Here is a 15,549-nt window from a genome sequence, read left to right as displayed (position 1 = left end):
AAATAATAATAATAATTATAGTGTCAGGTTGTTATTGTTTCTCTTGTTTTATTTTGTAAAGATTTAAGCTTTTAAATTATTAAAAAGGAAGCCTGCATGATGATTTTTTTTGTTTCTTTGTAACAGGTAATGCGCTTAAGTAGACTATAAGGCAATTGCGTTTTCATTTATTAACAGTGTCATGTCTTGTTGTAAATAAGAAGTTACTCTACTCAACTCTCAACGTTCCATGAATCTTTCTATTCTTAATCGTTCCTGACATAGTGCTGATAAACCCTTTTGATAAGCTGGATTCATATTTGATTCAAGATCATGGAGATGATTGCAGCATCTTCTAAGCTTACTCAGCAAGGGAAGCGTTGATCCCTGCTCACCTGATCCCCGCAGTTTAAGGGATCTCAATCCCGGCAGGTACACCGGCGATTACGTTTGTTAATAAATCCTTTTCTGCTTGCATATTCTGTTAATCGACACTAGGATGTAGATTCACCAAGTTTTCGGCTGAAATTTCTAATTAGCCCAAAACTAAATTAAATTGGCAACCTTGCACTGGCAACTTTTTGGCTTAAATTTAAATTCGCCCAAAAAAAAATTAATTGGCAACCTTGCTCCGGCAGCAACGAGAAAAGAAATTTCTAAATCTGCAAACGTTGAATTCTCACTATCCTATCTCTTCTAGCCCCCTCAGAGAAGGGGGTCAACCATCAAATTGGTATTCAGAAGCTGACATCCCCATAGCTGTCAATGCCATTGCTGTATCTCCAATCTTTAGTGATGACAGCCAGAATAATACCATGATAACAGTCTCAGAGTCCCCAAGCCCCAAAATTGATTCCCAGCTCAATGAGGAGTTTCAGACAGTTATTAGAAAGCAGAAACGCAAAAAGCCCTCCACAAGCCCTCCTGAAAGAACAAAAATCCCTAACACAGTTTCAGCTATTGAATTGAAGAACAAACCCCATCATCCTTTTTACCTCTACAGTCAAAGATCATGTGTTTGCCAACGAAAATATCACTAACATTAGAATGAATCTATTCAAATCCTTAGGATGTAGTTTCAGTGTCAATCTTAATAGAGATGGCTCTCTATACCAGGTATCTCTGAATGGTGGACTCCACCTACCAAAAACACACAAAAAATAGTGATGTACAATGTCCCAATCGAACTATTAACTGAAGACCTGAAAGATGGTCTCATGAATAATAAGGGAGAAATGCTAGAGGTCCCTGAAGTCCATAGGATGGGCAATCCACATGCTAACGGGTTACTAAACAGAAAGAGTGTCCTTTTTATCTTACCAGTGAGTACCCAGTTTGACTCATTGTTCTTTTTTGGTCAACCTAAAGCTTATAAATCATACCAAGAAAACCCTATTCAATGCTCGAAATGTTTTAAGTTTGGTCAAACATCTAAGTACTGCTCTTCCTCTGAAAAAATCTGTCCCAACTGTCTTTGTGATCACCCTGTTTCTATTGAAATTAGATGTTCTACAGCTCCAAAATGCATCAACTGTGAAGGCGACCCCCAGTCTACAAATCATAAATTATATCCTAAATATATCCAACAGGCCAAAGTTTTAAGGATAGGCCATCAAGAAAATTTCCCATTTCGTATAGCTGCAATGGAACTTGCTAAGCTTTCCAAAGGACCATGAACTCCAAGAATTAATGAGGCCAAGAAAGCAACCTCAAACCTTTTACCCAACTCTTGGCCATGCACTCCTAAAAGTAACCAAAATCATGCTCAGTTATCTCCAATTGAGATATCTATCTCTCAGCAGGGTATTGAGCACCCTAATGTAATCAAAGCAAGCCCAGCCATCTAAAATCCTAGATTTAGTCAGAAATCATTGGCTGAGAGAGTGGCAGCCTCACCAATATATCCACTCAAGTAAACACTGCAGAAGATAGGGATGGTCCTTATATGTCAAAACTAATTAAATATGTGACATCAGTGGATAAAATCATCCAGTCAAATTTGCCCAAATCCCTAAAAGCTACTTTAATTAAAGATATTGCTAAATACTACTTTTCTAATTTTATCTTTGATGAGATAGGAAAGGACTTATCTTCAATTTTGACCAAATATCAAGCATATCACCTGTTCAACTCAACCCCTGGCAATTAAACTATAGATCCTAAATGGAATTGTGTCCCTCTTAACTCAAATAAACTTGGTGATCTCATCCAATATGCATCACATAATAAAATTGATATTATTTGTCTACAAAAGACCAATCTTCATCAGTTTAAGAAAATCAAAATTCCTGGCTACAAGTGCTACCGGAAATAAAGATCTACTAATAGAAAGGGTGGAGTTGCTATCTTTGTGCATGATTCAATCCGTCATACCCTTAACCATTAAATCTTTACATGGATGAAATTGACATCATTGGTATAATACTTAACCTTGCTATTGGTAATCATCTTGTCATTAAATCCTTGAACAATCCATGTGGAAAAAATGATATCCAAAAGGTTTTGGAATCTGAACTTTTAGGGAATAATTCTTTTATTTTTGGTGACTACAATGCGCATAGCCCACTTTGGGAATAAATTGCCTACAGTAACAAAGCAGGAAGAGGCATTGAGAATATTTTGTCCAATATTCCGGATATTTTGATCTTCAATCCATTTAATTTCCAAACCCTGTATAGTATTTCATCTAATACTGTTTCTACTATTGACTTGCTTCTTGGTCCATCTTCATATTAAGATCAAGTTCAGATGGTAAAAGTTCCCTCTCTGCAATCTGATCACAGCAATTATAACATTAATTAAAACTGTATGCTATTCTCCCAAACCCCACATAGCAACTTTTAACAACTCCAAAGGCAGTTGACCCGTTTCGGAAAATATTGAAGAAAGCTGATTTTTGCTTTATCTCAAATAATTCTGATATTAATGTTATTGAGTCCAACATGAAATCCATCCTGTTACAGTCAGCTAAATCTTTCATACCCATGACTAAGCCAATTTATATAAGGGTTCCAAGAGACCCAAAAATTGGTTGAATGAGGAGTGTATCATTGCAGTACAGGCAAAAAGGAAGGCTCGAAAAATGTTTAAAAAGATTTCATCTCCATCTACAGCAATCTTCTATAAGCAATCATGTGCTAAGGTAAAATTTGGTATGTAAGAAAGCTAAACAGTCTAAATGGTCCAATCTTAGTGGAGGTATTAGCTTCAGAAACCCAATTTCTAAGATTCACAACTAGATTAGCCAAATCAATCGTGGTAAGCAGTCTAATGATGACAGTAAATATGACATCATGCAGGATGGATCTCCAATTTCCTCAGATATGGTGAAAGCAAAACTTTTTCCTGATATTTATAAAAATGATCGTTCTGATCTTCATTACTCTCGACCTCCATTTTGTACCCTGCCTCACAAGTCTTTACATAAAAGGTCCTTGATGGATCCATTTTTCCTAGATTTATTTAAGGCACCACTTAATTCCCTTACTATCAAGTCTTCCCAGGACATGATGGTATTTATATTAAATGTATTTTTGAGTCCCCAGAGGTCTTCCATACTACCCTCTTGGGTCTGTATAATCTTGTTCGGACAAGCCAGAACTTCACAGATGCTTGTAAGATTGCCCTGGTATTTCCAGCTTTAAAACCTTCTTACCCATCTAGTGACCCCAAGTCTTACCGACCTATATATGTTTTACCAGCCTTCAGTAAAGTTCTTGAAATGCTTATTCTATCAAGAATCGAGTGGTTTGCTGAAATTAATAATCTTTTTTTAAGTGAACAAACAGGCTTCAGAAAAGGACATAGCTCTGTGGATAACATCACTTGCCTTGAAATTGATGTTTGCAATTCTCTTAAAACCAGACAGGCCACAATGGCAGTCCTGTTTGACTGGTCAGATGCCTACGGAAATGTATTCCATGATAAACTGATTGATCTTTTAATTAACCTGGATTTTCCATACTCTTCCATAAGATTCATGAAGTCCTTTTTAAGTGATAAAAGTTTTAAGTTCAAGTTAATGAGTATAGGGGAGAGACAAGTCCCATTACTAGAGGTCTTCCCCAAGGAGCAATTTTGAGTCCTCTTCTGTTGAATTTGTATATTTCAGAATTTCAATTACCTCATTCATTGTTTGGCCTTTACGCAGATGATTTGATAATTTGGATGTCTGGAAAGGATATTGTACTTCTTCAAACCTTATTCAACAGGATATAAGATGAGTTCAGAGATTTTGTTCAGCTTAGTAAAACCAAATCCATTACTTTTCCTAATTGCTCAAGAGATTCTCTCAATCCACTTCAAATCTTCTCTGGTGATATTCGATATTGCAACTCGTGAAGCTATTTGGCCTAACGATAGATTCTAAAATGTCATGGCATATAGATATTTATTCTTTAAAAGCCACGATCATTCGGAGACTTTGTGTTTTAAAGAGACTTGCTGGAAGTAAATGGGGATGCCACCCCAAAGTTATTTTGGATTTTTATAAATTATATATTCGTTCTAATCTAGAATATGGTATCCAATTCATCTCAATTTGTTCCTCATCTGCATTTAAAACCCTGGAATCTTTACGAAATTCAGCTATTCGAATTGCTCTGGGTCTGCACAGGCATACTCCTCTGTTTAAATTAATACAACTGTCTGGTTTGATTTTCCTAAATGAAAGAGCATCCAGTAAAAGGAAGAATAACTTTTCGCAAATTCAAGCTTATGGAAGCAAGCATGATGTGTATAATCATATCTTTGCTTTGAAGGCAGCTTGCACTAATGGCCATTCATCTTAGAATCAGTTTCAACTTGAGGGCCCAAATTGGAGTCAGTATTCCCCCTATGCATACCTCTTTACTGACGCTCCACCTTGGGAAATGAGCCCACCTATTTGTCAAGCAGAACTTATTCCAATAAATAAAACCACATTTAAAATTATGAGATCCAGACTATTCTGGCTGAACAGATTTCAAAAATCCCTTCCTTTCGGATCTTCCATTTTGTCCGCTGATCAGGTGCCCTTCTTCTCAATAGTTTGTTATTTAATTGGAAGCTACATGAATCCCCTCTATGCCGGGTTTGCTTCTCAAGTGATGAAACTATCCAGCCTGTCTTATTTGATTGTCAGCCACTGAGCGTGGAGACTATTTCCCTTAAACGCCTCTGCTACATGGCTAACATTCCAAATACCTGCACTGCAATCCTGAATTCTAACCTGCCTTGGCACGTGGATAGAAAGATTTTCAAGGTATCTATTGATATATTAAAGAAGAGACAAATTTATTAGTGATTATTATTGCACAGTGAAGTCATTAAAAAAAAAGAAAAAAGGGGGTTATTCATAATTTATTTTGGAGAGTGCAGAAGAGACTGGAAGTGAGTGTGAAGAATCCCATTGGTACCGGCCGGCCTATAGGTCTTAAACTGCTGGGGATCGGTAACTCAAGTACCCGCACTTCCCAAAACCCATCAATAGAATTAAGAAGTTTAATTGGGATGCTTGGTATGTTTTAACTGATAAGAAGACTTGGTTACAAAGAAGAACAATATATTTCTGAATATCCGATGATACTTTTTGGAGAGTCAAAAGGGTGATGGGACTAATTTGTAATTCATATACCCTGATACAAATTTTTGGAACTGGAACTCAAGGGGATTAAACTAATATACCACTGAATAGAGAACTACACACAGTATGAAACACAAAGGTAAATAACGACAATATAACACTTTAGGGTCTATTAAAAAGGAAAATAACACAATGAATTTGGAAAATATTTTTGACTCACAATTTGAGGCAATATCGCAAAATTTCAATTTACAATAACCGAGGCAGTATTGTCATAAAAATATATATATATATATATATATATATATATATATATATATATATATATATATATATATATATATATATATATATATATATATATATATATATATATATATATATATATATATGATAAAAGAATGATAAAGCAAAATTAAGAACAAAAATATTAAAGTCAGAATACTTCCATCAGCACCAATTATAACGAGTAAAAACAAAAGTGAAGAACAAAGAAACATTCGGTTCAAAGAAAAGCGGCAACAAGAATTAAAACTACTCAAAAACAAAAGTGAAGAACTAAGAAATATGCGGCTAAAGATATGCCACAGAGAGAACAAGAAAATATGCAGTTAAAAGATATGTAGCAGTGGTAATTACAAGCAATCGTGAGAACGCGTGTATTGGAACGTTTCAAAATTGGAGTGAAAAACAAAGAATTGTGCTATTAGAAGACAAGCGACAGCAGAAATCAGAGCAAGTAAAAAATGAAAGTGAAGAAGAAAGAAATATTACGTTAGAAGAACAAGGCAATCACAATCTTCGATGCCAAAAAAAAAAAACTGGCGCAAAACCCAATACGAACCTTAAAAGATACTATAAACAACGCAACTATAAATTACAAGTCATTGGGACCCTTCAACGTTCTATGGGCTCCCTGGGGAGCCCAAAATTTTCCCGAAAAGAGAGTAGTAGACAAAGCTGATTCATTTGGAGGTTGCAACTTACAACAAGAATCAATATAAACAAGCTTACCACAAACCAAGTACCAGGGCCCAGCTTTGAAATCGGCTACATAGTTTTTTTTTTTCCTAACTGGATTTACATCTTAATTCAGAAAGAAATATAAACTCAATAGCTCTGAGCTTTATTCTCTGGCTTCCAGATATACGAAATTCACAAAACACTTTTAAATCAACACTTTAAAAATGGTTGTTAAACTTCAAAACCAGTTTAGCAAATGCCTAATTACCGGATTAAGATGATAGAAAAGTTTCATATGAAGATTAGTTTAAAATACCAAAATTTAATCCATGTACCCTAGTTTTTTAGTGAAATATTCATGATTCTAAAAAACCAAATGTTTGAAGCATACCTTCATTGTCACAACTGGTGGGTTCCAATTCCTGGGTTTCAGCTTCCAATTTAAATGGTACTACAATGCTGGGAAAAGTAGTTCCTTTGACTACTTTTCCCAGCATCCAATTTAAATGGTCCTACAATGCTGGGAAAAGTAGACAAAAAAACAGCTTCAAGCTTAGGAGACAAACAAATGTTCGAAATATCAAAGAGCTCCTCACTCTCACTAGGTAAAGCATCTTCAACTTCTAAAACAAAACATGAATAAAAGGGATATAAGACAACAGCAAAGCTTTCTGAACAAATCCAACTGTTTTCCATTGTTTTTCATCAACCTAAATTACGGGTGAAAAAAAAGAAAGTGAATTGACAATTTAATACATACTGAAATTTAATACTGAGAGGCTTAATAACTTTGGAAGTATTAAAGTTAAGAAAAGTAAAAAATCTAAAATAATTTTCGTTTTTTATTCTGGTTAGAAAACACTTAATTTTCTTGGACTTTTAATGTATACATTGCAACTGTTCTTGGATTCTCTTCTTTTAAACATTTTTTTTTTTCGGGCAGCAACTAGCAGAGCATAGGTTAGTCCTATTTGAGTAAAGTGTTTAGTTTTAAGGGCTTATTGGAGTCTTCCATTAGCTTACTCGGCGAGCTTTTTCAAAATGTTGCATTCATTTATAAGCCTTCCTTCTTTTCACTAAGAGAATTCTATTTAACCAATTGTAGTTAAAGTTCTTCATCAGCTACCAAATTCACCTATTTGTCCTTACAAGATTCGCCCTTTTCTCTTTCCTCTTTTGCGAGTTGCGTCTCTTCAACTGGTTCAGTATAATAGTAATAATATTTTATTTTTATTCTCTTTACAAAACATTAAAAATGCTGATAGAGGAGTATAAGAAAAAAAAACAAGAAAATAACACACAACAAAAATACAACAAAATTAAAAAAAAACAACGAATGAGTTTATGTGTCAATCAAACAAAACTACAACATAGGAAATTACAAATGAGACACCTCTGATGAAAACCAATACAATTTAAACATGGATGCAATTCAGAGGAAAATCCATGATACGTTCTCTACGCTTTTGGAATCTTAACGAAAGTTCCTTCATTTTACCAGTAAAATCAAAATCTCTGTATTTCTGAGTGATATAAGTATTCCTGACCCATAGAGGAGGCCTAAGTGGAGGTCAAGAAAAACTTACAATATCTGAAGAAACGTCTTAGGATTAAAAGGTGTTTGGTCTTGCTAATAAACTTCCAAACCAGCGTAATAAAAAAAATGTGGGGCACAAACATAGCATTGTAGAGCGTTTCTAGGCAAACTCCTTTTATTTTGGCAAGCATACCATAGGTCTTACGAATTTTTTTTTATAGCTTAAATAATAAGAGTTTGGGTATTCTTCATAGACATACCAAAAGGTAGTCCCAGATAATTTAACGAATCTGTATTTTCAATTGAAAATGACCCGACTAGAAGATACTCACTCCCTCTAGAATTTGGATTAAATACCATAAATTTGGTTTTAGGGGCCTCTAAGAAAAGACTTATATCTGACAGACTAGAATGGACAACATTAGCGGCAGTTTGAAGTGATTCAAGATCTTTAGCTAGCAGAACTATATCATCAGCAAAAGATAGATGGCTAATATCTATGAACTGGTCAATTAGGAAGGGGGTGGGGAATATTTCGAGTATCTGTTTGGATAAAGCTAGACTAATAACCAAACCTTATTTGGCCCCTCTCTTTACTAGAATACGATCGGTAAGATTGGTATCAGACCGCATCTTAACAGGAGAATTTTGATACCAATGCCACAAACGAGAACATATCAAAAAGTTTACACCATTCCAAAGGAGAACAAGAATTAAAAAAGGGTGAAGGATATGGCGCTACACAATTAAAGCCCTAACCGGCAATGCTGATCTCTGTCTCAAGGCCCTTCAGCCTGCAAGCCAAAAAAAACTTTTTTTTAAGCTCTTTGCTTCAATATGATTTTAATTTAGTTTCCCTCTAGTAACATTTAATTTCAGTCCCCAATATTCTTGGGATCTATTGCTTCTTTCCTAGGACTTTCCTGGAAAGGATGAGTAATTTTTGCATGTAGGGAATTGATTTTAGAGGGCATTAGAAATTATCTTGGGCTTTATAGTTATGGCCACAGATTTTAGTTTTTTAGAATGGGTTGAGGCTATTATTTCTTAGATATTTTTTTTAATTTATATATTCATTTGAATAAACTTAATAGATTTTTGAAATTTATAGGGAGCAACAGCAAAAAAATCTTATAAAATAACGTTTGTGATCACATCTGTTGCAACCATAAATTCACTTTGGTAGCAAAGAGGAACTGAAGCCAGTAGAGGTTCTAGCCTTTCTTGGTCCCAGAAAAAATCTTGATTAGCCCCCCCCCCCATCTTCCAACAAATTTAAGGCTTACTATTAACAAAATTTTTATTTCACAGCAAAAGATCTCATTTTTTTTAAATCTGAACCTTTCTAACTTTATACCAGACAAAAAAAAATTGGATTTAATTTGCTTATACTTACTGTAGACTGTGCTTTCTACTTTAATTTAATGAAAGTAAAATTTCACAGGAACAAAAAGATTATGAATGCTAGATTTTTCATTTGAAATTTTGTGCCACTAAAATTTAAGCACCCAGGGCAAGTGGCTCTGCTCCTCCCCTAAAACAGTATCTTATTGAAGCAAAAAGTCTATAGAATATAAACAAACCACATTTTATAAAAGCATAAAAACAATAAGCATTCCATGCAAATTGTATGGCTAAGCATGGCTAAGTGGGGTGCAATTGTCTGAACACACAATCAGGGCCATATCCAGGATTTTTGGTTTTTGGGGGGTTTGGTACAATTTTTTTTTTAACATCAAAAATTTGTTTCCATATATCTTTTTTACGTTTTTTAAGAGTCAAATATTTTGGGGCAGGGTGGCTCAAAAGCCCCATCACTTTGGATATGGCTTTGTACAAAATTTTTATAAACAGAATATTATAACCCAATCCAAAAAAAATAAAGCGTGAAAATTTATTACATAGATCAAGACTTTTTGATAAAAATTACATTAAAATATTGCTGTTTAATTCTAACAAGGCATCCTTAAATGCATTTTAGCAAGGTTCTGTATCTTTGATTTGTAGCTACTATATGATTGTGTTCTTTTTTTGGTGTATGGTTAAGCCAGTTACACAAAGCCTAAAAACACAATTTTAATAAAATAGTATAAACAAAACTATGACAAGTAAAAGAAGCTGATCCTTCAGATAAATATTATGGCTGCCACATAACAACCTTCACTTTTGGTTGTAATGGGTTTTTCTTATTTTTTCATGTCAGCACTCAAGATAGGGAAATTCTTCTGCCTGATGTTTGGTTGTCTCCTCATATATACAAAATCACAGTTAATATACTAAGCTTTTTTGTGTTTTGTATAACAAAACAACTTAATCTACCTTAGCTCTTAAGGTTTGATGCAAGAGTGTATACAGTTGCATATTTTTTGTAATTTTTTTCTGAGCAATACTCAATAAGAATCTTGACGGACTGTGGTGAACAAGTTCAGAGCCATGGTTAATTGGAGAGAAAGCCAAGATAGATGGTCTGAATGAGAGGCAAAGTTGGCATAAGCCTTGTTCAGAAACATGCATTAAAACCAAATTCTAAAATTCTAAAGAAATTCTCAAAATTTGCTTTGAAAATATCAGGTTTTCAGAATAGTGTCAAATTTTCATTATTGCCACATTGACCTGTGAAAACAAATGAGTACAACTAACTAGTTAGGTTTGGGACCGCTTTCTGAGTATTTTGGCAAAAATTAAAAATGACTAAAAAATTATATGCGTTTTTTTTACATGTTTATAAATCAGACAACTTTTTTTTGAGGGGGAGGGGTTCAAACCATATGACCCTTCCATTTCGATACAGCCTTGAGGAGAAATTAAATGGTTCAAAACTCTGGTTAAATAGAATTTCATTGTTGTTTTGTAACATTACTGACTCCTTCCCAAGAAAGTTTGTTAAAATAGGATTTGTGGAAATCTGTTGATGACAATGTTACAGAATTAGAGACTTAAAATGCTTGTGGGCTACATTCTTAGACTGTAAATTTGTTATCTTTATATGAAAATTTTTATCTTTATATGAAAATTTTTATCTTTATATGAAAATTTTTATCTTTATACAAAAATTTTTATCTTTATATGTATATATATATATATCTTTGAAAAAATAGTCCTTTCCAAAAGCAAATACAGCTTTAATTTTATTCTGTTACTGCAAATACAATTGAATAACTTACCATCCTTAACAACATAAACTACAGAAAGGGTGACATCTTCAGCCACTGGAATTTGAGGCAAGTCCATAACAGAGCCTCTGAATCAAGTAAATAGCACTATCAAATGTATACTACTAGGAACAACAGTTGTATACAATACTCCAGTTTTACAGGGATGAGTAGAAGCACAAAATCCCTAAAAATACACAATGTACAGTGACTCCTTTGAATTAACTCAAAAGCTGATTGCACCTTGATGCAGTTAAGGGCATAAGTTAAAGCTCTTTAGCAGTCAAAAGGATTTAAAATATGGTTAGTTTTTGATTTTTTTTTTTTTAATAAAAAGCATGCAGAAATTTAAAACCTGTCTCCTTATCTAACTGTAAATAAAGTGTAGGTTTGGAATTATCACCTGTTGTATGGAACTAGTAAAAAGCGCAAGGTTGACTAAAAAGCTGATGCCAGTCAAAACTTGATCTCCAAATTGGAAGTCAAAGGCCAATCAATCAGCTGATTGACTCATGACGTGATCTATGACACATTTAAACAATTCTGAGACAACAGCACACCTTTGTTGCACACCAGTTTTGATGGTAATCTTCTTTTCATTCACTTGGATGCAGCTCTTGGTTCCCTAGTATAGCTTCTCAAGGAGTTGAAAGTATTTGGCTGTCAGTCATCTTCAACACCATTCTATGTATTTTTGACTTCAACACCAAATAGTTAGCAATTGATAATACTTTTGTTAATGGTGAATAAATTGTCTTACTGTTCACAGAAGACTCTTATACCTGGCAGTTCAAATAGATTTCTAAAATTACACCCTTGAGGTATTTTCTATCACTTTTTTCTAGTAATTTACAAGTAATAAGTCCCCCATAAGCAGATTGATAGACAAAGGGGTGTGATGCATTTAAATTATATCCAAATTCCAAATAAAAACACAGAATAGTTTTTTTTTCCTTAATAATTTTTTGTGAATATAAAAAGAGATATTCTTATAATTGAATTTGAATACTTAACCAGATCCCACTGGCATATTTTGCAGCTAGTTCAACTGCTTCATCAATAAAGATACTAAAGAATAGGGTGTTTTCTTTTTTTTGTTCTAGGATAGGAGGCAATGAAAGCTCAAAATACTATATCTTTCATTTAATTTTGAAAATAGTTACACAATGAAATTGTAGGATATAGGTTTTTATTAACTTGGAAAAGTAACACCTTCCCAAACCAAATCAAGATCTAACCTAGAACTCAGGAAGATATTCTCTGGTTTTGCTGTAACTCTAGTCTTATTTTACATTTGGGGAAAATTTTCCAGGTAGGAGAATTGTCAGAGGTGTGGGGATTTTACATGTGGTAAGAAGGGGGGATTTTCAGAGAGAATTTTCTGCAGAAGATGAATTACCTGTTGAGGTATTTTTCTCGGAGGAGAATTGTCTCATCTATAGTCTTAAATCATATATTTTTTGTTGTTGTCCATCATCTTGTTATGCATCAAAAACAGTTGGCTGAACTGATCTCAGGAGACTTGTGAAAACCACTTGGTATAAGTCTAACCACTCAATTTTTGAACTCAAATTGTTGAAGTAAAATGTCAGGTAAAATTCTACTTTAGTTACTTTTACCTATCTTGGAAAGGGGTGAGGTTAGGAAAATAAAACTTTCAGGGATGGGTCTACCGGCTAAAATATGTCCTGGGAAGGTATTTTGAAGTACTTATCTCCTCTCCTTCTCTCTCTAGAGGATCCTGAAATTTGCCTACATGACAGGTCTATACCTATCGAAATTTTGACAAAACAGCATTTTACCTTAATTTTCAGTTATAAGATTCTTTTTCTCTGGCTTTAGTTCTGAAAATGCAATTCCTGCTATTTGAGTAGTATTTTAAGCCATATCAGTGTTAATTTTCAAAATTTAGGAAATGTATTTGCATATCTTTAAAACTCTATAAATCAGGATTGAGCAAAGTTGTAAAGCTGAAAACAATTTTTTTGGACTTCATTTTAAGCAGAAGATCTATATTACAAGGTTTAACTTTTATAAGACACAGGTTTTTAAAGGTCATCAAAGGTCAGGACCCTCTAGAGGGAGAAGGAGTGGAGGTAGGTACTTCAAAATACCTTCCCGGGACATACTTTAGCCTGTAGGTCTATCCCTGAAAGTTTCAATTTCCTAACCAAACTCCTTCCCAAGATAGCCAAAAGTAGCTAAAATAGAATTTTACCAAATGTCACTTTATGGTCCCCTCAAAAAATTTAAATGAGATTTGCATGTAAAATGACTATGGTATTTGAAAAGAACACAAAAAAGGTCAACAAACACTCTGTTCTCCTTGTCTCTATGTAAGAGAGGTGGAATCATCTCTAATTTTAATCCCAATTTTTGTTTGGACTGTGGAAAAATACTTACTAACATAAAAAAATGATTTAGAATATTTGGTAGCAATCTAGAGTTATAGCTCTTCTGAAGGAAACATCCTAAAAAAACATACATGACTATTTTACTCCCTATTTTATACTCTTTTCCAATATAAAATCAATTACCCTGACAAAATTCAAAGATTCCCTTCTCCCTATGGTCCCATACATGTACCCAATAATATAATTTTTGTTACTGAATGTTATCATAAACAATTGGTTGTTGAAAAGGTGTCTGTGCAGTCTATTGACTTGAAGCAAGCTAGCTTGAAACTGTTTTCAATATTTACCAAAATTTTATCTTAAAAGATAGATGATACCAGTAGAAGGGAACATAATAAATGTACTGATAGGAATCAGTAAAATTTTAGTTTAGCTACTTTGGAGAGGGGTTAGGTTCAGCAGCAATCACATGCATGTCTAGTTAGAATCACATGTCTAGACAGGTGTCTGGCCAAACATCAATGTCTAGACAACTACCATACACAAGTAAAATTGGGTGCTTGGCTAGACAAGTTACAGCTAAGCATCCAGTTCAAGACTCTAGAACTCAGAGTGTAGGATTTTTTATTACAGCCAATCAGAATTTGTCAAGGTCCACTATTTTCATCATCTATGTTTACATTTAAAAAATGGAATCTTTTTTTGTTTTCTGATTAATTGTTTTTTGTTCATTTTGGGCAAATATACAACACTAGACATAATAGTGAAGCATATCTAAGGCATTTGTTTGCCTTGTCTCATCCATTATCTTGTGACATTAAAATTAGGAAATACAATTTGGAAAGTTTTGAATGCATAAGCTGTCTTTATTGGCTAGAAAAGATAACTGTAATCTATTTGAAACTAAATTTGTAGTTTTAGCTAATCACTGAATTGTTCTTGTGAATGGTAATTTCTTAGACAATGATTTCTGGCCAGACACATGTCTAGACATAAGATTCTAGCTAGATATGCATGTGCATGCTGCTTTAGGGAAATCAAACTTTCAGTTTTGAATTCAGGGTAAAAACATACTCTGGGAAGGCATTGCCAAGCTTCCATCTTAACCATCTTCTGATTTATAAGTCTTCAAAATTTAACAACTTGACAGGCCTTAAAATTTTGACAAAACAACATTTTACCTTAATTTTTAGTTATCAGTTTCTTTTTTTCTGGTGTTAGTTCTGAAAATGCAATTCCTGTAATTTGAGTAGAATTTTAAGCCATACCACAGGTCATGGGTTTACAGAAAGGGGGGGGGGCCAGCGGCCCCCCCCCTAGAACTACAAATGTACACCAGATATGGCTGAAAAAGCAGATGGTTGAAAAAACAGTTGAAAAATTTAGATGGCTAAAAAAGCAGTTGATAGCCTAAATAAACAGCTGGAATGACAAAATAAAATTCAAAGAAGAAGCAAATATCCATGATGTTTTGGAAAGATTTAGCTCTAATCCAAGAAGATTGATTAATGCTGAAGCTTATTGATGATTTATGGTGATTACTTACTAATAAAGATTTCATAGGTATGATAGAACTTGCTAGCAATGTAAGGTTTTGTGAGCTGCCAATATAATTTCAGCCCTGCCCTGCACCAATTTAAGGCTACACCTAGACAAAGTAGGGGAGAGGGCATAACTGTAAAGGTTAAGAACAAACAGCTTTAAAGTATCAAACAGAGAATTCAATTGTAGGCCAGTAACTCTGATTATTCAGTGCTTCTTTCTAAGAAGTAGCCTAGGCCTATGTATAATCTTTATGAATGACTAACAACACTTACTTTTAATGCCTACTCCCAAAAATAAAACCACATGTCTGAATTCCAGTTATAAATAAAAGAATCAAGCAAGTCAGTCTTCTCTCTAAAAAATGGCGGGTTTTGCAAATCGGGCCATCTATTTTTTGTGGATTATAGTTAACATAGTTTTCAATTCACATTGACATAGTTTTCAGGCTACGTTTAA

General features: G+C 33.9%; 1 protein-coding gene and 2 long non-coding RNA genes across 4 annotated transcripts in view; 2 read left to right on the top strand and 1 right to left on the bottom strand.

Annotated features, from left to right (window-relative positions):
* The window catches only part of LOC148941817 (uncharacterized), an 81,108-nt gene that overhangs the window by 41,843 nt on the left and 23,716 nt on the right, over positions 1 to 15,549 (top strand). The gene's annotated exons all lie outside the window — the stretch shown is intronic.
* Positions 1 to 15,549, top strand: part of LOC148941818 (uncharacterized) — a 57,431-nt gene that overhangs the window by 20,891 nt on the left and 20,991 nt on the right. The window lies entirely within an intron of this gene.
* Positions 6,947 to 15,454, bottom strand: LOC148941819 (uncharacterized). The gene is made up of 3 exons (XR_016143202.1): positions 15,366 to 15,454; positions 11,207 to 11,381; positions 6,947 to 7,128 (listed from the first exon to the last, which is right to left on the bottom strand). It is a non-coding gene; the product is annotated as an uncharacterized LOC148941819 (long non-coding RNA).

This window comes from Artemia sp. Qi Xiang Cuo, chromosome 17 (genome assembly GCF_049724085.1).
Source record: "Artemia sp. Qi Xiang Cuo chromosome 17, ASM4972408v1, whole genome shotgun sequence".
NCBI classification, from domain to species: domain Eukaryota; kingdom Metazoa; phylum Arthropoda; class Branchiopoda; order Anostraca; family Artemiidae; genus Artemia; species Artemia sp. Qi Xiang Cuo.
This window is presented reverse-complemented; position numbering and strand designations above follow the sequence as displayed.